The sequence below is a fragment of the Zalophus californianus genome, chromosome 4 (assembly GCF_009762305.2).
Source record: "Zalophus californianus isolate mZalCal1 chromosome 4, mZalCal1.pri.v2, whole genome shotgun sequence".
Lineage (NCBI taxonomy): Eukaryota > Metazoa > Chordata > Mammalia > Carnivora > Otariidae > Zalophus > Zalophus californianus.
In genome coordinates, this window is record NC_045598.1 from 167,038,592 (window position 1) to 167,061,840 (window position 23,249).

Consider the following 23,249-nt stretch of genomic DNA (forward strand, 5'->3'; position numbering starts at 1 on the left):
GCAGATATGTTAATAAAAAAGAACAAGTTTTTCACTTCCAGAGCAATGGATAGTTTCACTCAGCATGTGTGACATCTCTTAATTTTCAAATCTGTAGACTGTGGGAAGAATAGGAAGGAAAGAAGGACATTATATATTTAAAATTTAATGTGAACAGATAAAAAAATTGGCCCTTCCAGTTTCTGGACTGATTTCCAAACACATGAATCTCCTATATCTAATTATTGACCTCAGAATTAAAAAAAAAAAAAAATCTTCAGGGGCGCCTGGGTGGCTCAGTCGTTAAGCGTCTGCCTTTAGCTCAGGTCATGATCCCAGGGTCCTGGGATCGAGCCCGGCTTTGGGCTCTCTGTTCAGTGGGGAGCCTTCTTCTCCCTCTCCCACTCCCCCTGCTTGTGTTCCCTCTCTCGCTGTGTCTCTCTCTGTCAAATAAGTAAATAAAATCTTTAAAAAAATAAAATAAAATAAATAAAAAAGTCTTCAGTAATACCTTAAGACTTATATATTATCATTGGTTAATCAAAAATTAATACATGGATTTATAAAATTATGAATTTTAATTCTAAAAGGACCTTTGAAGATCACTTCTTTATTTTGATTATGTGATTAGTTTATTGATGTGTTCACTTAATAACAAAAATTTTGAGCATCTATTATATGCCATTCACTGTGTGAGACACACAGAATAAGTAGTGAAAACAATAGACACAAACACTTCCCTGGGAGAGTTTTAGGACTAGTAGAAGAGACAATCAATTAGAACCATACACCATTCTAGAAAACTATAGAACACGTAACCCAAAAAGGGCCCGAGTCATCAAGGAACATTTTTAAGAGGAGGAGACATTTAAACTGAAACCTAAAATATGTTTAAGAATTGACCAGCTGAAGCTGTTAAACAAACAAAGCCCAGTATATGTTAGAGTCTAGATAGGAGACTCTGCAAAGCAGCTAATTGTGATCCTAAAAGAAGTTCCACAGGGTGTACATTTCAAATTGGCAAAGAGAGCAAAGATACTTATCCTCCTTCAGAATCTGGAATGGCATTGTGATACATTGGCTCTGAACTCTTGTCCTCCATTTTTCTAGGTTTATTTTGTTTTTAACTTGATGTTAAAGCCCTAGAATTAATGCTCTTTTAAAATTTCTGTATGTACATATTTATATTTCCCAACATTTCCATGTTTTTGCCCTTCCTTTCTTGATTACTTGCTTTATCAATTAATTCTGCCAGTCATAAAATCTAATCACATTTAATCTTGATTCAGTTTGCCATTTTTTTCTGCAAATAACAACTTTTTTTTGTTTTTGCATAAGTGATAATGTCATTAGTTCACCCTGACTCTTGAAACACTGATAGATTATTTCTGTATAAAATATGTCTAGATTAATAATCACTCTATGAGCACTGTGAAGATATTATCCCGTTGTCTTCTGGGGTGTGTTGTTACTCATGAGAAGTTGGCTGTAACTCTATTTGCCATTACACTTTAGGTAAACAGCCCATTTCTTTTGGTGCTTTCAAGATTTTTTTCTTTAACAAGTGTAATTGGACAGCCACATGCAGAAGAATGAAACTCGACCATTCTCTAATACCATTCACAAAGATAAACTCAAAGTGGATGAAATACCTCAATGTGAGACAGGAATCCATCAAAATCCTAGAGGAGAACATAGGCAGTAACCTCTTTGACAGCGCCCATAGCAACTTCTTTCAAGATACATCTCCAAAAGCTAGTGAAACGAAAGCAAAAATGAACTTTTGGGACTTCATCAAGGTAAAAAGCTTCTGCACAGCAAAGGAAACAGTCAACAAAACAAAGAGGTAACCCAGAGAATGGGAGAAGATATTTGCAAATGACACTACAGACAAAGGGCTGGTATCCAAGATCTATAAAGAACTTCCCAAACTCAACACCCAAAAAAACAAATAATCAAGTCAAAAAGTGGGCAGAAGATATGAAAAGACACTTCTCTGAAGAAGACATATAGATGGCTAACAGACACATGAAAAAATGTTCATCATCATTAGCCATCAGGGAAATTCAAATCAAAACCACATTGAGATACCACCTTACACTAGTTAGAATGGCAAAAGTGGACAGGGAAAGAAACAACAAATGTTGGAGAGGTTGTGGAGAAAGGGGAGCCCTCTCACACTGTTGGTGGGAATGTAAGTTGGTACAGCCACTTTGGAAAACAGTGTGGACGTTCCTCAAAAATTTAAAAATAGAGCTACCCTATGACCCAGCAATTGCACTATAGGGTATTTACCCCAAAGACACAGATGTAGTGAAAAGAAGGGCCATATGCACCCCAATGTTCATAGCAGCAATGTCCGCAATAGCCAAACTGTGGAAGGAGCCGAGATGCCCTTCAACAGATGAATGGATAAAGAAGATGTGGTCCATATATACAATGGAATATTACTCTGCCATCGGAAAAGATGAATACCCAACTTTCACATCAACATGGATGGGACTGGAGGGGATTATGCTAAGTGAAATAAGTCAAGCAGAGAAAGACAATTATCATATGGTTTCACTTATTTGTGGATCATAAGGAATAGCATGGAGGACATTAGGAGAAGGAAGGGAAAAAAGAAGGGGGGGAATTGGAGGGAGAGATGAACCATGAGAGACTATGGACTCTGAGAAACAAACAGGGTTTTAGAGAGGAGGGGGGAGGGGGGATGGGTTAGCCTGGTGATGGGTATTAAGGAGGGCACGTACTGCATGGAGCACTGGGTGTTATATGAAAACAATGGATCGTGGATCACCACATCAAAAACTGATGATGTACTGTATGGTGACTAACACAACATAATAAATTTTTAAAAAATTAAAATAAATTAAATAAATAAATAAATAAAATAAAAAGTGTAACTGTCATGTGTCCAGATATGGATTTTTTTAAAAAATGAATCCTATTCAGGATCACGTGTGATTCTTCAAAATTTGAACACATATTTCAAATTGAAAATATTTTTTCATTTTGAAAAATATTCAACCATCATCATTTGGAATGATGTTTTCCCTCCATATTTTCTCTTGTTTGCTTCTATAACCCCTAAATTCCCTCCCACTCTCTTTTTTCTCTTTACTCCACTGTGCAGATTCCTGGATAACTTCCTCAGAGATATTTTTGTCATTAACAAAATACCTTCCTTTATTTAATCTACTCTTTAACCCATCCATTGAGTACACTTATTGCAATAATGATACTTTTTATTCTTAGAACTCTATTTGTTTTCTTCACATAATTGGCCACTTGTTGTGCATTCAATCCTGTTATCTCAGTTTTCCCCTCCCTTCATTATATTAAATATATTTCTAAACTCTCTTAGATTATTATTTCTAGATCTCATATGTAAATTTTCTTAAATATCTGACTTTCTCAACTCAATGATTTTCCATTCTCTCATACTATGTTTTTTATTTGTATGTTTTCTTATTGGTGAGCTCATCTGGAGTGTGTGTTGTTCAGAGTGCCGGCTGGGATAGTCTGAAGAATTTTTGAGTGTCTGTGTTGTAAATAGTATTCAGCAGAGTCCTTTTGTGTTTATCTTTAATGGAAAACTAATGGATTCCACTGGTTTTGTGTCTGTTCTCATGTCAATATCTTGGATAATATGCATTTTATTCTATGTCCATAAACGATCCAAATTTAATATTACCAAATAGTCACAGGTAACTCTAGTTCTATATCAGATCTCAATATATATCAGGCTTCAGGGCCATATTTTAAAATTCCTACTTTATGAATAGGACATTACTTTGGGCTTTATCCATACTACAGAAGCTCAGTTGCGGTTCCCTTCATTACATAGGCTTCAGATCTCAATTTCTCTCTCCAGGGATCTTGAATCCCCAAATTCTAATGCCTATTTTAACCTTCTTAATTCCATTATCCATTTAGCTTCAGCAATCTTTCAACACTATCTTTGAGTTAACTTTTCATTTCTAGTAATAGATAGTTAATCATTTTGCTTTTGATCTTAGATATGCACTCTGAATTATTTTTAATACAAAGCTTTATAATATAGAATTCTAAATGTTTAGATCCTGGTGTGAGGTAAACTCTCCCAGTGAACACAGTCAATCAACACAATCTTCCATATCAACATGTCAACATGATCAAGTCTGGAAACAGGAAATCCTGTTTGGAGTGTTTCTCAAATTCATCCTATACATATATGTATATAGTAGTGCCAAATAATTAAAAGAAAAATTATCAGGTTATTCATTGGATTTTTGAGTTTGAGAAAGAAGAGAAATTGGTCATGATTATGTTAATATTCCTGCAAATGGGATGAGTGAGATGTCATTAACTAAAATAGGAAACATATGAGGAGGCTTAGGATGGGAAAATTACATTATAAGTTTCATTCTGGATACATTGATCTTGCTATCCCTTGAGACATCTATTCATAAACAGTTTGATATATGGTCTAATGCCTAAGAAGAGATTTGAACAAGATATTTTAAAAACTGGTAACAATCTGCATCTCATTTATAATTCAAACAAATTGAATGGGTTGAATCACCCAGCAGCATATGTAGATTGTAAAAAGAACAAATTAAAATAGAATCCTGCATTATAGTGACATTTAAAAGATGGCAAAGAACTGGAAAAGAAAACTGAAAAAAAGAGCATGCCTACCAGTAGGAAGAAATGCAGAAAAAGATGATGGACTAGAAGCCAAAGAAATAAAATTTTCATAATGAGGGAAGTAGTCAAAAAGTAGTGTCAAATACCTGTAGCTAAGCAAAAGGAGGAGCAAAAGTCCCCTCCAAATATAGATACATTGGTGAGCTTGATTAGAAAAGTTTCAGTCAGTTCCTAAGTGGTGAACTGCAAACTGCAATGGAATGTGGAAAGCTTAGATGATATGCAAATGGAAACTGCTATTGTGGATAAATTTTTAATTTGTTAAAGAATTAGGAAATTAAGAGGACTTAATAAGTGTTGATAGATTGTAAGACTACATGTTATAAAAGTTAATTCTCCCCAAACTGATCTATATATTTAATGAAATCAGAATAAAATTCTTATTCAGTTTTATATTCTGTGTAGAAATTAGGAAACTCAATGTACAATTTCTAGGCAGATGCAAAGGAGCCAGAGGGGTCACGATGAACTTGAAGAGGCTCGATAACTTACACTATTTGACACCTAAACTTAATAAAACTGTAAGAAGGAAAACAGTGTGTATTGACAAAGGATTGGGTCATCAAACAATGGAGAAAAACAGAATTCCAAAACATATTCAGATTTTTATTTATAACAAAGGTGACAAAGTGGTATAGAAAGGAAGGGGTGAACTTTTCAATAAATGGTGGTGAGTCAACTGAATATCCATATGGAAAAAGAAAAAAAATTGCCTTTACTTCATACCATTCACGGAAAAATCAATTCCAGATATGTTGTAGATTTAAATATGAAATGTATAAACAATAAAGCTTTTAGTAAATACCTAGGAGAATATCTTCATAATTTTGGAATACACAGAATTTCTTAACTAGTACTTAAAATACACTAACCATAATGAGAGAAATTGATCAATTGGACTGTTAGGGGACCCAAGCCTGTATCGTTTTGCTAAAGTAAGTGCCCCTAATCTAAAGAAATATGTGGAATCCCATATATGTAGCTCAACTGCTTCAAATCGCCTTGAATAGTAGGCTGATTGTGGACATGCAAGGAGAAAAAGGCAAATCCATACTCAAAAGCCACATCTATTTCTGTGACAATAAACTGCTGACTCTTCCAAGGTGGAAGGGTCCAAATGGTTAACCTGCAACCAACTAGCCAGTTTTCCCCCTTAAGGAATAGTGACATATTTGTAACTCATTGCTAGTCTCTGTTGCTGTAAGGTTGGACATTTGGTAGCAGTGGTAACTAGGTCAGCCTTGGAAAGTGAAAGCCCATGTCATGGAACCCATGCATAGCTTCCATCTCCGCCATCATGGCTATTTCCATTGTGTACCCCTTGTTTCAGCACTGGAGTAGTTGATGGCAAAGATTGGCTGGTCAACTGGCATTTTTTTTTTTGGTCTACATCATTATTTAGTGCTTGTTCCATGGTTTGTGCTTCTGGTAGGCATATGTATGCTCTACAGATTCTTCATTCATTTTTTAAAAAAGATTTTATTTATTTATTTGAGAGAGAGAACAAGCAAGAGCACAAGAACAGGGGGAGGGAGAAGCAGACTCCCACTGAGCAGGAAGCCCAATGTGGGGACAGATCCCAGGACACTGGTGCCACCCAGGTGCCCCTCTTCATTTTTTGTTACCATTTTCCTATGTTCATTTATGTGCCTTTACCCACCCTTCTTATTTCTCCACATTTTTTTTCAGTTACATTTTTAACAAATTTTATTATGTTATGTTAATCACCATACATTACATCATTAGTTTTTGATGTAGTGTTCCATGATTCATTGTTTTTGATAACACCCAATTCTCCATTCAATACATGCCCTATTTCTCCACTTTTGATTTTTTAATTTTATTTTTTCCAGGTTTCTGACTAGCCCTGAATCTCATTTAGTACTGCCCATGAATCTATATATATTCTAATCTTGGGACACTTCTTCCACTCAAACTGGATGGCAGAGGCACAATGTGAAGTTCTTCCCAGTGGCAGTTTAGTCTTCAATACTACCTTTCATGGCCACTCCCGAATGAGGCTGTACTATAATTACTATCAATTTTCAAGCGAATCATCTGTCAACTAAAACTTGCTCATTCTTTCTTTCTCCTCTTTTAGCTAGTTGCAAGACCCTCCACACATGGCTACATTGTAAGTGGAGGGAGGGGCACTGGTGCAGACTTGCTCTATGCCATGGGATTCTTGGTTATCTGCTTATGCTGCTTGCTTGGGCCTTCTGTTCCTGCTTGTGCTTGATCCCAGATAAACAATTTCCATTTTACAATGACTTATGTATAAGCCCCTCAACTTTATGAAATGATGAGTCTGATAGGATTCACTTCATGATCACTATTAAGTGATGGCAGGGAGCAGAGGGCAGAAGCAAACTTGTCCCTAATTAGGAACCATCATTCTAGAGCAGTGACAATAGCTATTTGGTCCATTTTTCTTATTGTTATACTTTTCCTGCAATAACTGATTCATTCTCTTCCACCAGTGACATTCTCCCAGTTCACTACTGGTGAACATTTCAATAATTGGACCATGACTTTGTACCTAGGGTTGTCTGTGCTCTGCCAGTCACCAGTAAGGGAGTCTTCATCACCAATTGAACAGTAGCGATCCAGTGCTAAAACACCATCTTATCTCCTGCTTTCTTGGTTTCAGTTGTCACTGATTAAGATGTCTGGAAACAGACATAGACAAGATGTTTATTAGGAAACAATACCTGTTAAAGGGAAGGGAAAGAAGCATGATTGGGAAGAAGAAATAAACTGTGATGTAGGTCTGACATAATGTCAGCAAGCCCTGAAGGAGTGGGGATGTGGAGTGAGTAATGCCCACCAGACTGTCCATTATGGGAACCAAATGACCAGGCTTTTAGACCCTGACTCTCAGCAGATGCAAGCTTCCCTGGAGAAAGATGTGATCTCTGTAAAAAGTGGCTCTCTGAAACTTACACAGACCCTGAAGATGGGGAGAGCTGGAGGCTATCTGCTGACCATAACTCCCAGCAGCTGGGCAGCAAGCCCTTCTTTGAGAGATCTAGGTGGCACACCTGCACATTAACTATATATATATTTACATAATGGAAAGCTATACAAGAGTACAATTAAACAACTGTTATATGAAACCACAAAAATCTTATAAGTATAATGTTGAGTGCAGGAGGCCAGACCTTCCTGCAAAAAGGAAGATGTATATAGAATGATTCTAAATATATGCATTTCAAAAGCAGGCAAAACTCACAGACACTGTTGGAAGTCAATATAGTATTTATCTTCAAATGGTGAAAGCCTAGGGCTTATATAAGATCTTTTGCCCCACTGCTTATGTTCTATTTCTTTATGTGGGTGCAGGTTACACAGCTAAATTCCTTTAATGATTGCACATTTTTTCTCAGCACATATAATATTTTAAAAATTTAAGAAAGTGTTAAACTATGGCTATTAAATGGATGATAGAAATAAGACAGTAATTGTGAGTTACTTAACTTAAAAGTTGTATTAGTCTACACTTCAGTGTTATAAAATTTCATAATGAGAATCATGGTATATCATTTAAGATTCAGTCATAAATTACAAAGACCACAAATAATAGCTTTAAATAAATGAAAACTTTATTTCTATCTCATACAAAAATTTAGAGGCAAAACTTCAGAGGTGCTATGTTAGTTCTGCTCCCCAAAGTCCTCAGGGATGCAGCTCATTCCATGTAATTATTTCCCATTCCTAAGGTAGGGACTTGTCCTTGGGCACATGATAATGGCTAAAACTGTAATAATAACACCCCTATTTTAATAAGAAATAAGAAATAAAGAGACAAGAAAGAGGGCATGAGGCAAATGTTATTTAAAGAAATTTCCAAGAAACTGCCACAAGACTACAGCCACACCTTGGAGATATTGTGGGTTCAGTTCCAGACAACTGCAATAAAGTGAATATCACAATAAAGGGAGCCAAATGAGTTTTTTGGTTCCCTAGTGCATATAAAAGTTGTATTTACACTGTACTGTAGTCTATTAAGTGTGCAATAGCTTGTGTCTAAAAACAACATACATAACTTAGTTAAAAATACTTTATTGCCAAAAAATGCTAAAGACTATCTGAGCTTTCAGCAAGTCATACACAATCTTTTTGCTGGTGGAGGGTGTTGCCTCTATGTGGATGGCTGCTAATTGATCAGGGTGGTAGTTGCTGAAGGCTGGGGTGGTTGTGGCAATTACTTAAAATAAGACAACAATGAGATTTGCCACATGGATTGACTCTTCCTTTCACAAAAGAGTTCTCTGTAGCATACGATGCTGTTTTACAATATTTTACCCACAGTAGAACTTCTTTCAAAATTCAATCTTCTCAAACTCTGATGCTGCTTTATCAACTAAGTTTATATAATATTCTAAATCCTTTGTTGTCGTTTTGACAATCTTCACAGTATCTTCACCAGGAATAGATTCCACCTCAAGAAACCATTTTCTTTGCTCATGCATAAAAGCAACATAAGATTTTTTTCATGAGACTGCAGCAATTCAGTCTCATCTACAGGCTCCACTTCTAATTCTACTTCTCTTGGGGCACCTGGGCAGCTCAGTTGGTTGCGCATCCAACTCTTGGTTTTGGCTCAGGTCATGATCTCAGGGCTGTGGGATGGAGCCCTGCATTGTGCTCCCCACTCAACAGGGAGTCTGCTTGAGATTCTCTCTCTCTCTCCCTTCCCTCTGCTCCTCCCTTTCTCTCTCTCTCTCTCTAATTCTACTTTTCTTGCTATTTCCACCACATCTGTATTTTCTTCCTCCATTGAAGTCTCAAACCCCCGGAAGTCATCCATGGAATCAACTTTTTCCAAATTTTTGTTCATGTTGATATTTTGAACTCTTCTAATGAATCACAAGTATTTTTAATGGCACCTAGAATAGTGAGTCCTTTCCTGAAGGTTCTCAATGTACTTTGCCCAAATCCATCAGAGGAATCACTATGGCAGCTACAGCTTTACGAAAAGTATTTCTTAAATAATAAGACTTAAAAGTTGAAATGAGTCCTTGATTCATGGGCTGCAGAATGGATATTGCATTAGTAGGCATGAAAATAACATTAATTTCATTGCACATCTGCATCAGAGCCCTTGGTGACCAGATACATTGTCAATGAGTGGTAATATTTTGGAAGGAATCTTTCTTTTCTGAGCAGTAGTTCTCAATGGTGGGCTTAAAATATTTAGTAAACCATGCTGTAGACTGAGTGTTGTCTTCCAGGCTTTGTTGTTCCATTTATAGAGCTCAGGGAAGTAAAGTTCATATAATTCTTAAGGGCCCTTTGATTTTCAGAATGGTAAATGAGCACTGGCTTTAAAGTCATCAGCTGCATTAGCCCCTACCAGGCGTCAAACTGTCCTTTGAGGTTTTGAAGTCAGGCATTGACTTCTCCTCTCAGCTAGGAAAGTCCCAGATGGCATCTTCTTCCACTAGAAGGCTGCTTGGTCTATATTGAAAATCTGTTGTTTAGTATAACAGATTTGTAAAATCTGTTTAGTATTTATAATGAATTACCTTAGCTAGATCTTCTGAGTAACTTGCTGCAGCTTCTACATCAGCACTTGCTGCTTCACCTTGTACTTTTATGTTGTGGAGATGACTTCTTTCCTTAAGCTTCATGAACTAACCTCTGCTAGCTTCAAACTTTACTTCTGCAGCTTCTTCACTTCTCTCAGCCTTCACAGAATTGAAGGGAGTTAGAGCCTTATTCAGGATTAGGCTTTGGCTTCAGGGAATGTTGTGGCTGATTTGATCTTTTATCCAGATCACTCAATCTTTCTCCGTATCAGCAATTAGGCTCTTTTTCTTTCTTATTATTTGTGTGTTCACTGGAGTAGCACTTTTGATTTTTTTCAAGAACTTGCCTTTGCATTCACAACTTGGCTAACTTTTTTGTGCAAGAGGTATCTAGCTTTCTGCTTCTCTCAACTTTAGACATGCTTTCCTCACTAAGCTTAATCATTTCTAGCTTTTGATTTTTTTTTAATTTTTTTATTGTTATGTTAATCACCATATATTACATCATTAGTTTTTGGTGCAGTGTTCCATGATTCATTGTTTGTTCATAACACCCAGTGCTCCATGCAGAACGTGCCCTCCTCAATACCCATCACCAGGCTAACCCATCCCCCTACCCCCCTCCCCTCTAGAACCCTCAGTTTGTTTTTCAGAGTCCATCATCTCTCATGGTTCGTCTCCCCCTCTGACATACTTTTTGATTTAAAGTGAGAGATGTGTGATTCTTTTACCTGAACATTTAGAGGCCATCATAGGGTTTTTTTATTTTAATTTTTAATTTTAATATTGTTTGTCTTAGGCAATAGGGAGACCCGAGGAAAGAAGGAGAGATAGGGGAATGGCTGGTTGGTGTAGCAGTCAGGACACACACATTTATCAATTACATTTGCTGTCATATATGGGTGTAGTTCATGGTGCCCCAAAACAATTACAACAGTAATATCAAAGATCACCGTCACAGATCACCCTAACAGATATAATAATAATGAAACAAGTTTGAAATACTGTGAGAATTACCAAAATGAGATACAGAGACACAAAGTGAGCAAATGCTATTGGAAGAATGGTGACAATGGACTCGGTCAATGCAGGGTTGCCATAAGCCTTCAATTTGTAAAAAACACAATAACTGCAAAGCTCAATAAATCAAGGTATGCCTGCATTTCTATTCATGCCATTGGCCCCAAATTAGTCACATGTCAATCACTTGGAACAAAGACGTTTGGGAAATAAAAGACTTTGAGCAGTTGTGTGCCCATCTAAAAAACCGAGAATCTTTCCCTCTGGAAGAAGGAGAAAACAGCGGTTTTGTTCAGCCATCAATCTCTACGGCACAGGGGAAACAGTAACAGCTTTAATGTTCCTGCTTTAAAAATAACAATAGTGAGTTTTAAATGTCACATTCACCACAAGGAACTTTAAGAAAGAGTTAGCATGAATTATTCTTACATCATTTGGGAAAAATGATCACCTGAATGAAAGTGAGGTAATACAACATATAACTAAGACAAAGGACTGTGTCACTAATAGACTGTTATTAATTTTTAAAAACAGTCTGTCACCAGCTGATTGCAAACACCTTTGAGGAGGGCCAAAGTTTCAGGAAACACAAAGTAATAGGTGGAGGAAAGTAGATGTTCTCACAGATATTACATTTCATTAGTTTAATCATATTGGAGAGTACCCAAGAAAGTATACTTCCTTCATAATTTGTTAAGGTGAAAAAGTCATGTTCACTGAAAATTGCTCCTGATTTAACTCATCCCGAGATAAATATTCTGAAAATCATGGAAATATTTTATATTTCTCCATTAAATTATAGCCATATGCATTGCACACATATAAGAAATGTAAATATGGTATAATGAAGTGTATTTTGAAATATGTAAAAATTGTTTTTTCCATTTCTATAAAATTATGCTTAAGTATCCTCCCCAATCCTCTGTCCTTCTCTACCTGGAATTTTATCTCCATTTCTTGAGAACTATATTTCTTGAAAATGATGGCTTTCATCACTATTTCCATATCCTTACCTATCATTTGTTATTTCTGATTTTATAATCTGGTATCCAAAATACCATTGCAGTGCATCAGCTCTCACAAATTCAACATTAATAATCAAATCAATCTGGTATTTTTCAGCCTTTATTTTACAGATTAACTGTATAGTGTTTAATACTTTTGACCACCCCTTCTGCTCATGTACTCTTAAATCCTGATCTTCCCTCTAAAAATTTATACACTCTTCTCCATTTCACTCGCTGGTGACTCCAAAATTTTGGGTGCTCAAACTAAAACCTTTGGGGGGGTCATCCTAGATTGTCAGTTTCTCTTACACCCTACTTTCTTTTTTTATATTTTATTTATTTATTTGTCAGGGGCGGGGGAGAGAGCACAAGCAGGGGGAACAGCAGGCAGAGGGAGAAGCAGGCTCCCTGCTTAGCAGGGAGCCTAACGCGGGACTCGATCCCAGGACCCTGGAATCATAACCTGAGCCCAAGGCAGATGCTTAACCGACTGAGGCCACCCAGGCACCCCTTACACCCTACTTCTAAAGCCATGAAGAAACCCCCTGGTTCCACCTTATATGTCATTCTCTCCACTGTAACTACCCTAGGCCACGCACAACACCTCTCATCTGATTCATTGCAAAGGCCTCCAATTGGTCTCCCCTTCCTCTTTCCTTTATTCTGATATATAACTTAGGACTCTAAGTGATTCTTCTAAAACACAGATCATGCCACTTCTCTTCTCAAAATTCTGAAATGGCTCCCAATTTCACTGTGACTATAAGTGAAAGTTACACAATGGTCTACAAAGTCCTGAGACACCTGCCCCCTATTCCTGTTGCCTCTCTGACCTTATCTCCAAACACCTTTGCATCTTTTTTAATGGCCAACAAGTCTACTTGCTACTATTAAAACATTGTTTTAGATGAGTGCATTAGAAAACCTATTTTGATTGCCAGAAAGGAAACTTACCAATCACCCAAAGCACAGAAAAATGCTAGCATGTAAGTGGTCTACAGAGCAACCATAACAATTCTTCAATGCTATCAGTACTCTTTTTCTCAGCATGCTTTCTTTTTCCATATTGGCTGCAAATTTTTTTCAGGCCACCTTTCTCCACAGGTGGAAAATATGGCCTCCTGGCAGACCCTAGATTCAGACCTTCCCAAGTTGAGCCCTAATATGAAATACTATAAAAGACATTGACTAGCGTTATGGGCTTCGTGTTTGTATCTCCCCAAAATTCATATGTTAAACCTGCATTCCCCCATGTGATGGTATTTGGATATGGGGCCTTTGGGAGGTAATTAGGTCATGAGGGTAGAAACCACATGATAGGATTAGTGCCCACATAGGAAGAGACAGGAGAGAGCTTGCTTCTCTCTGTGTGTGTCCACCATGTAGGGATACAAGAAGATGGCTATGTACAAACTCAGAAGAGAATTCTCAAGAACCAAATCTGCTGGCATCTTAACTTCGGACTTCACAGTTTCCAGAACTGAAAGAAATAAGTTTGTTATTTAATTCACTCAGTCTATAGTAATTTACTAGAGCAGCCCAAGCAGACTAAACAACTAGCTTGGCTTGAAGCATAGGAAGAGACTGAACTCACGAAACAGATTCTTTTATTTGAATCTCATCTCTGATACTTATTAACGATGTGACTTTTGGAAAGTTACTTAATTTTTCTGGACCTTATTATTCCCAGTAAAGTGTGAATAATAATAGTGCCTATCCAATACAAATGCCATGAGATAAATGAATACATGTAAAGTGCTTAGAAATGCTATCAATCACCTGTGCTCAGGATAAGCAAGATTTTCCACCTCTATAGAATTGTGTGTTTGCAGTGAGAGTGGGGTATTTCTCCAAATTAAAAGGGGTTTCTATGCCCCAAAATTAGGAGTACAAGTTAGAGAAAAAACACTGACAACTATGAGAAAAATGTTCAACATGATATATTCATGATATATCACCATTAATGTCCTTAGATCTCATATAACCATGGTCCAGCACAAATTATATATTGTGATTTTTTTTGAGATTTTAAAGATTAACAGAAGAAAGAACTGGTTTATTTGTTATATTGATAGTAATAATATTTGTTCGTAAAATCTTGACTTGAAAGCATCTTTATATGGGAACCATCTGAAAACACTAAAAGCTAAATAAACGTCTGTGCAACAGAAAACATTACTCAAGTGAGCACATTAGCGGATGTCAGAAGTGTCTTGGAAAGCCTAAGTTCATGGAGCTGGATCACTTAACAGATGACTGCTCAAATACTTAAATTGTGCCAGCATCACACAAAAGAAAGGGATTGGTGATTATTGCATTGTCAGAATTTATAGTTATCTAATTGGAATGATTCTGGAGCTCCTGTTCTGCCAGCAGTGCAAGTTCATTCTACTATGCTAAAATAAGGTGCAAGCGTAAGAATAATGTTTGAGCTCATGAAGCTCTGCCATTTGCCAAAAATAAATCATTCTACTTTTAGAATTCAAATGTTTATTGCTTTTATGGAGTGTCTGTTATGTAATAGTGTGTTTAAATATAAGATTGGTTTGAATTTGTTTCTCTTTGTGATTCCAAGACAAAAGACTTACCACCAAGGGACTCTACATGGTTAGAATCTGAAGTAGCCAGATACCGGCAAGAGATTTAATCCAAATACTGTATATGGAATTGTGGTTTCAGAGTATCCACCAAGACACCAAGACATGGGATTTGATATTATGTTTGAAAAGAACATAAAGATTTCAGATTGTTCTAAAGTTCATAAAGGTCATTATGGACTCCTTTAAATTAAATACAGAAAATAAATGCAGGAAAAGTGAGTTGGTTGAAAATATGTACTAGAATAAGCTATTTTCAGGCATGATAAAAAGGAATTCTGAGTATTTTCAGCAATATTATTCTGTGTGTGTGTGTGTATGTGTGTGTACTGTACATGTGTGAATGTGCTTTTACACCTGCCTGAATATACATTAAAAATTTCAGAGATGTTGATGGCTTCCATTGAATGGGCCATAAACGTCAGGGTGTCAATCCCTGTGACTCACTATATACATTTGCAAGATGGCTGCAATAACATATCCACTCTGTGGGATAGAATAGGTTTTGGTATGAAAATTAAAAATTTAATAATAATAATTTTGTATTTATTATTTTCACTGAGTATTTTCAATATGTCTAATTCAAACAATAACACATATTAACTAAATTCTTATAATATCTTTATGTCGGTAGTAATTTGACTCATTTTTTCCTCGACTGTAAGCTCCATAAGAATGAAGGGTCAATGTTGATTTTGCTCCATTTTACCCTAGATTCTAGAGTTCAGCCTCTGATTCAATAAATATCTGGTAATTGAACAACCCTCTATGATATAGTCAATTAATTTATGATTCTAAAATATAACTGGCCTGCTCATGGACCTATGGTTTTACGTTATAGAGTTGGGATTAAAATTCAGAAAAAACTGAATACAGAATTAATGTTTCTTTTACCCCTACATAAATTAGTGTGTGTGTATGGATGTGTGTGTGTATCCCCTATATAAATTAGTGTGTGTTTGTATATATATAATTAAAATACATATAAAAATTTAACAATTTTACCATTTTAAAGTGTATAGTTCCATGGCATTTAATATATTCATTATGGTGGGAAAGTAGCACCACTATCTAGTTCCAGAATATTTTCATCACAAGGGAACTCCATTCCTATTCAGCAGTCACTCCCAATCCTTTTCCCCCAAGCCCCTGATATTAATCTGCTTTTTATCTCTATGAATTTATCTATTCTGGCTTTTATCACTCAGCATACCTTCAATGTTGATCCAATTTGCACCATTTATCCATATTTCATTTATTTTAATGACTGAAATAACTTCATATTGCATGGATGTACCACATTTTATTTACCCATTTAGCAGTTGATGACATGTGGGTTATTTCCACCTTTCAGTTATTATGAATAGTGCTTTGACAGCCATTCATGAACAAGTTTTTATTTGCACACCAGTTTTTAACTCTGTGGAGTATATAGCTAAGAAGAGAATTCCTGGGTTTTGTCGTATTGATGTTTAATGTATTGTAAGTTCTCGTGATCTGCTGTACAACAGAGTACCTGTATTTAATAGTAACATATTGTGCACTTTAAAATACATGAAGAATACAGATCTCATGCTAAGTGATTTTTTTCAACAAACAAATATACCCAAAAACACATACACAAAAGGACATTAAGGAAAGGTGATAGATATATTGATATCTTGATTGTGGTAATGGTATTAGGATGTATGCATATATCCAAAGTTATCAAGATATATACATCAAATGTATACAATTTTGTATATCAACTATACCTCAATAAAATTTTTAAAACACACTAGTGAGGATGCAGGGGTGCAGAAATGCAAGTTTTCACAGATATGAGAAAAAGTATACTTACAAATGTAGATAACAGGAGAAATCGAACATGATTTTAAGAAAAAATATTAGACATTTTTCCAAAAAAGACTTACAGATGGCCAATAGGTATATGAAAAGATGCTCAACATCACTAACCATCAGGGAAATGCAAATCAAAACTGGGAGATAGTATCTCACATTTGTTAGGTTGGCTATTATCAAAAAGACAAGAGATAACAAGTGCCAGTGAGGGTGTGGAGAAAGGGGAACTCTTGTACACTGTGTTAGGAATATAAATTTGTACAGCCATTATGGAAAATGGGGTTTCCTCAAAAAATTAAAAATTAAAAAATGAAAATTAAAAAAAACTACCACATGATCCATCAATCCCATTTCTGGTATATATCAAAAGATATAAAATTAATCTCTTGAAGAGATATATGTACATCCATGTTCATTGCAGCCAATATTTTTCACAGTAGCCAAGACATGGAAACTACCTACATGTCCATCAACAGATGAATGGATAAAGAAAATATGTTATATACATATATAATGGAAAATTATTCAGCCATACAAAAAAAAGTAAATCCTGCTATTTGCAACAACATGGATGAACCTCGAGGACATTACGCTAAATGAAATAAACCAAACACAGAAAGCAAAATATTGTATAATCTCACTTACATGTGGAATCTAAAGTCAAACTCACATAAGCAGAGAGTAGAGCTAGGAGCTGGGAGGTGGGGAAAATAGGGAGATGTTGGTCAAAAGGTACAAACTTTCAGTAAGATAAATAAGATCTGAAGATCTAATGAAGAGCATGGTGACTTAGTTAATAATACTGTATACTTGAAATTTGCTAAGAGAGTAGATCATAAATGTTCTTAACCACACACAAAAAATGTCAACTATGTGAGGTGATGGATGTGTTAATTAGCTTGATTATGGTAATCATTTTGTAATGTATATGTATATCAAATCATCATGTTATTATATACCTTAAATACATACAATTTTATTTGATAATTATACATCAATAAAATTAGAAAAATAAATAAATGTCTTGATTAATTGAAAAATATTAAAAGTGAATCTGACTACATTAAGAGGTTAGGAAAACAATTATATAAGGAAGTAGGCTTGAGCTAAAATAAGTGAAGTGAGGAGGTTGAAGGAAGAATTATCTGGGCAGAGTCTACAACTCGTACAAGTGCAGAGTCCAGGCATGTCATGGAGAATATGCTTGAAACACTGGCTTATTTAAGATACTTATTTTTTATCCAAAGAGCAATGACAGTTTCTGAAAGGTTTTAATTGTACAATAGAGAGTAAAATCAATTTGAGATTTTTAGAGACTATTCTGGTGATAACTGATAAGACAGAATATAAATGGATGCAGTGAAATTAGTTAAGCATTTATTACATTACAAATAATTAATTGTGTCTGTCCGTACTTGCACCATCATAGCAGTGATGTGGGAAAATAAAATATGCACTACTGGGTGATGATTTGTAAATGGGAACTAAAGGAAAAATGAAGAATCCAAGTAAAGATGCAGAATTAAGAATTAAATCTCTATTAGAGTTCAGAACAGAGTTCTGAACTAGCATGTAAAAAGTTGGAAGTCTTTAAAATATAGATGGTTACTGAAACCAAGGTTTGATTAAGTTTGGCTATGGAGAATATGGACCAAGGAGAGCCTTAGCAGACTTTTGTTTTTAATATTTAATTACAAGTTAGAGGAAAATGAACTACCAAGATTGGTTGGCAAAGAATTACCAGACAAGTAGGAATAAAGCACATCACAATGGAATACATTGTGTAAATCACTGAGAAGTTAGGCCAATTTTGAAATCAGTACTTTGGATTTAGCAACATAGAGAGGCTTGCTAACCTTAGAGAGAACTACTTCAGGAGTAGCAGAAGAAGAAGAAATCTTCCATAGATTGAGAAGCAAGTGAAATAAGAAAAAAAAAATTAGAAGAGTTTTTTAAAAGTTTGGCTGTTAAGGGGAAATGAGATTTAATGTTTCAGCAACAAAAGGACATATTAGTGGAAAAGATTCAGTTGAGAGGGCATTGATATTTGGTAGGGATCTGGAGGAACTATGTCTAAAGCACACTAGAAAGATTATATAGGAGAAAAAAGTACTGTATGTATAAAAGTAAAACATGTAATGGTGGGTAAGATTTTTTTTAATTTTATTCATTTATTCATGAAAGTCAGAGAGAGAGAGAGAGAGAGAGAGAGAGAGAGGCAGAGGGAGAAGCAGGGCGGGGAGCCTGATGCGGGACTCAATCCCAGGACCCTGGGATCATGACCCAAGCCGAAGGCAGACACTTAACCATCTGAGCCACCCAGGTGCCCCATCGTGGGTAAGATTTTGGTAGCTTTGTAGTTTTGTAGTGGTGAGTAGAGAATGATAGCTTCATTTTTTTTCTGGAAAGCAGAATGAAAGATTATTTGGAAGATGTTGGGAGAGGTAAAGATTTGCAAAGAAGGAGAGATCCCAAGGTATATCTCAGTCTCTAGGAAATTTCTGGAAGTAGGTGAGGCAAGCTTGACTCTGGAATCTGACTCAATAGAACTACACTGATACGGGAATTTCCCATTTGGACTACTTGCATAGATGTCATAATTAATACCAATCAATTTGTTAGTTAGACCTCTCCATCTGATATTATGTTTTCTGATGGTTGCAAGCCCCAGATAAATTCTTATTTCAGAGATAACAAATATCCAAAATACAATGAGTATCAAAAAAGAGCAGAGGGCATGCAGACCGTGCACTGGCCGAGGAGCCACCATGGGCACCTTGCCGCACAAGCACCAGGCTAGAGCCAGCATTGAAGCTATAAGATGCTTGACCAGGACCCTGGGGAAATTAGCCCCTCCAATGGATGGTGGCCTCAGGCATCAGGGTTGTGGTCACCTCCCTCTTCATGACAACTCTGGGTGTGGTGAAGGTACGCTTGCAGTCTCAGCACCCCTTGGTGGCCAGTAAGCTGATGCTGCCTTGCAGACTCTGGAGCCCCTGCTAAGCCAAATGGAAGAACCTCTTGTACTGCAGTGGTGTCCCAGAGCCCCTTACCTGTGCCCAAACGGTGCCCGCTGTACCACCTGGTTTCAGGACCCGCTCCCTTCTCTGGCACTGTGGCTGCCCTTGTGAAGATGATGAGAAATGAGGGCACCAGGACCCTGTGGGGGCAGCCTCCCAGCCACCCGGTTGTGACGATGCTGGCCACTGCCTTGTGCTTCCCTGACTACAACCAACCCAGCCCAAGGCCTTCCTTTTTGGTCGAGCCCTGACTTTTGACCTCTTCATACACATGGTGGCAGGGGCACTAGCCTGCATGGGCACCGTGATTGTGGTGCACGCCCTGGAGCTAGTGTGGGCAAAGCTGCAGGCTCCACACGTGTCACACCATGGCTGGTGCCCCTGTCTGGGCTGCTGTGGCCCAGGGCAGCTGGTGATCAGTGTGGCTGGGCTGGGACCCCACTGCCCTCCAGGATGTGCCCTTTTCTGCTGTGTTGGTCCAACTATGAGCTGGTGAAGAGCTAACTGAGCGGGCTCAGGCCAAAGGACCAGGCACCCACGGGCAGTGGCATCTCAGGGATGGAGGCAGCCATGCTCACTCTACTACCCTTTCCCAGGGTGGAGACTCAAGGCCAGGTCACACTGAGAGCTCTGGAGGCTGTGAGAGTGAACCCCCACTCACCCACTCCACCTGACTGCTGCCACTGCAGAGGATCCAGCTGAGGGCGGTCTAGGGGACTCACCAGGCCTCCTTCCCAGGACAAGGATCTTCAAGGCTGCCCCTCCCTCATGTGCCATGATCATCAGCTCTTACCAGTTGGATTCAGCAAAAGCTTCTTCCAGAGGTTCAGTGGGGAAAAGCCTCTGGGTTCTTAAAAGGAGCCAGGGGGCAAGGATCTATCTCTTTCATGGATGAGGGTGGGGCAGAAGGAGACTGAGCCAAGAGCCAAGTCCTCAGCAAGGAGAGGAGGGCCTCATTTACCTTCCCTCTCAACAAGAGCCCCAGGGGAAGGGGGCTGCCCCTCTGGGCCTGCCCAGACCCCATCCAAGACAGCTTTCTTCCTGCTGCTCCTCATTTCCAACCCCCAATGATCATCACTTTTCCACCATCCTGGCCAAGGTAAAAACCTATTATGTGTCCCCTCCCCTCTCACCATTTCCTTGTGTTTGCCATAGCTGTGTCTACCCCCAAGAGACTCAAAACCCTGGCCTGGTGGTAGTCTGCATCCACACTCCTTAAGTCTAGAGATGATGAACTTCTAGAAAGATACAAAGAAAGAAAGAAAGAAAGAAAGAAAGAAAGAAAGAAGAAGAAAGAAAGAAAGAAAGAAGAAAGAAAAGAAAGAAAGAAAGAAAGAAAGAAAGAAAGAAAGAAAGAAAAGAAAGAAAGAAAAGAAAGAAAGAAAGAAAGAAAAGAAAGAAGAAGGAAAGAAGGAGGAAGGAAGGAAGGAAGGAAGAAGGAAGGAAGGAAGGAAGGAAGGAAGGAAGGAAGGAAGGAAGAAAGGAAGAAAGAAGAAGAAAGAAAGAAAGAAGAAAGAAAGAAAGAGAAAGAAAGAAGAAAGAAAGAAAGAAAGAAAGAAAGAAAGAAAGAAAGAAAGAAAGAAAGAAAGAAAGAAGAAAGAAAGAAGAAAGAAAGAAAGAAAGAAAAAGGGAGACAGTGCTTTACTCTGAATATCCTTCTTTGTCTTGTTTTGTTGGAAGCATGTTCTCCCAGATTCTTTGCCTCTGGCCATTACTGAAAAGACTACCATCTCAATCTTTAGGAATCTACTTTTAAGAGAAAAGGGATATTTGGGGCTCGTGGATGGCTCAGTCAGTTAAGCACCTGCCTTTGGCTCAGGTCATGATCCCAAGGTCTTGGAATCAAGCTCCACATCAGGCTCCCTGCTCAGCGGGGAGTCTGCTTCTCCCTCAGAACACTACTCCCACTTTGCTCTCTCTCTCAAATAAATAAAATAAAATCTTAAAAATAATAAAAAAATAAAGAAAGATATGTACATGAAAAGACCATCCAAATAAGCAGAAACAAGTTTTGTGAATTATCCATTCTACTGTCACCTTTTATAAGCACATTTTTCATATTGTACCTCAAAGTTCAACATAATAATCTTACTTGGAGGGGAAAATAGGGAAATGTCTTCTGTAAGTGTATAAAGCATTATCAGTGTCAATGAATAAAATTTTTTAGTGTTTAAGATATTTTTTCATAAGTACAAAACTATATCTCTGGCAGGGATTTCTTAATATTAACATAATACCATGGTAATAGATTCTCCACTACCTACTTATAATAATTTTTTTCCTCAAATTATCTAAAATGGGATATTGATATGTTTTGAGTCTAAAAGAATGGCAAGAAAAGAATTCCTACACATAAAATTAAGACTGTGGTCAGTGAACTAATAATTTGCACCTATGATGATGAGAAAATTTTGGAACCAGTAACTCCAGTCCCATAAACGCCATTCCGTAGCAGACAACTGCTATTTATAACAGTATGCTGCCAGGTTTTCCTCTCTTCTTAGAAATGGATCTACATCATTCAATTAATTCAACATGCGTGGTATTCACTATATACTACACACTGCGTTGAATATTATGCGAAGTGAAATTAGACATAGTTCTTGTCCTCAAATTTTCACAGCCTGATATATTAAAAACTATTTCTGTGGATCCACGGTGTTCTGTGTCATCCACAGAGAATGACCCCAATGCTCAAATGGAATTCCTTGCTAACCATATAGTCATCTTAAAGGTGCTTAATGCTTATTATGTTCATCATTAAAGTAGTTATGTCAAGAATTACTATATCCTACTAAAAATAAGACACAGAGCTGGGGTGCCTGGGTGGCTTACTCAGTTGAGCAACCGACTCTTGGTTTTGGCTCAGGTCTTGATCTCAGGGTCTTGAGATCCAGCCCTGCGTTGTCAGGCTCCTGCTGGGATATTCCCTCCTCCCTCTGCCCCTCGCCCCCATCTCCCAAGTGAATAAATAAATGAAATCTAAAAAGAAAAAGAAAATAGAGCATCTGAGAGTTTAAGAAAATTACCAAAGGGAAAAATGCCAGTAAGGAAAGATCCACGATTAGAAAACAGGTCTTATGATTCTATAATCTATGGTAAGAATAACGTCCTCAATTGTCAGCAAAATCAGCTGCCTGTAAACATAAGGACACGTGTTACAAAACCATTTCTAAACCAATCTTACTCTTTATCAGGGCTCCTAGCCTAAAACCACTACTAATTTCAAATCCCAGCCAGGCTTCCTATTATCATACAATACTTGATCCAGGCAGGGAGCAGAGTCAGCTGCACATAATTATTCATAAAATAAATGCAATTTAGTATAGCATTTCAGAAACCTAAAGACTTCAGGGCCAGCTTTGGCCTAGAGACTATTCTCATTACCACAGCAAAGTATCTATGATCACAAAAGACTGGTAAATCTTATAAAGCATTGAAAAAAAATAGACTGCCCCCCTAAAGTCCCCTATTTCCACTTGTAGCCATGGAAATTACAAAACAGAAATGGGATTGAATTTGCCTTGGACAGTCTGTTTATACAGGGAAGATTTATTCAAG

The 23,249-nt window shown here is 37.3% G+C and overlaps 1 pseudogene; it reads left to right on the top strand.

Annotated features, from left to right (window-relative positions):
- The first annotated feature begins 19,489 nt into the window (after nt 1-19,489).
- On the top strand, nt 19,490-20,543 carry LOC113910814 (annotated as a pseudogene).
- Nucleotides 20,544-23,249: the final 2,706 nt, after the last annotated feature.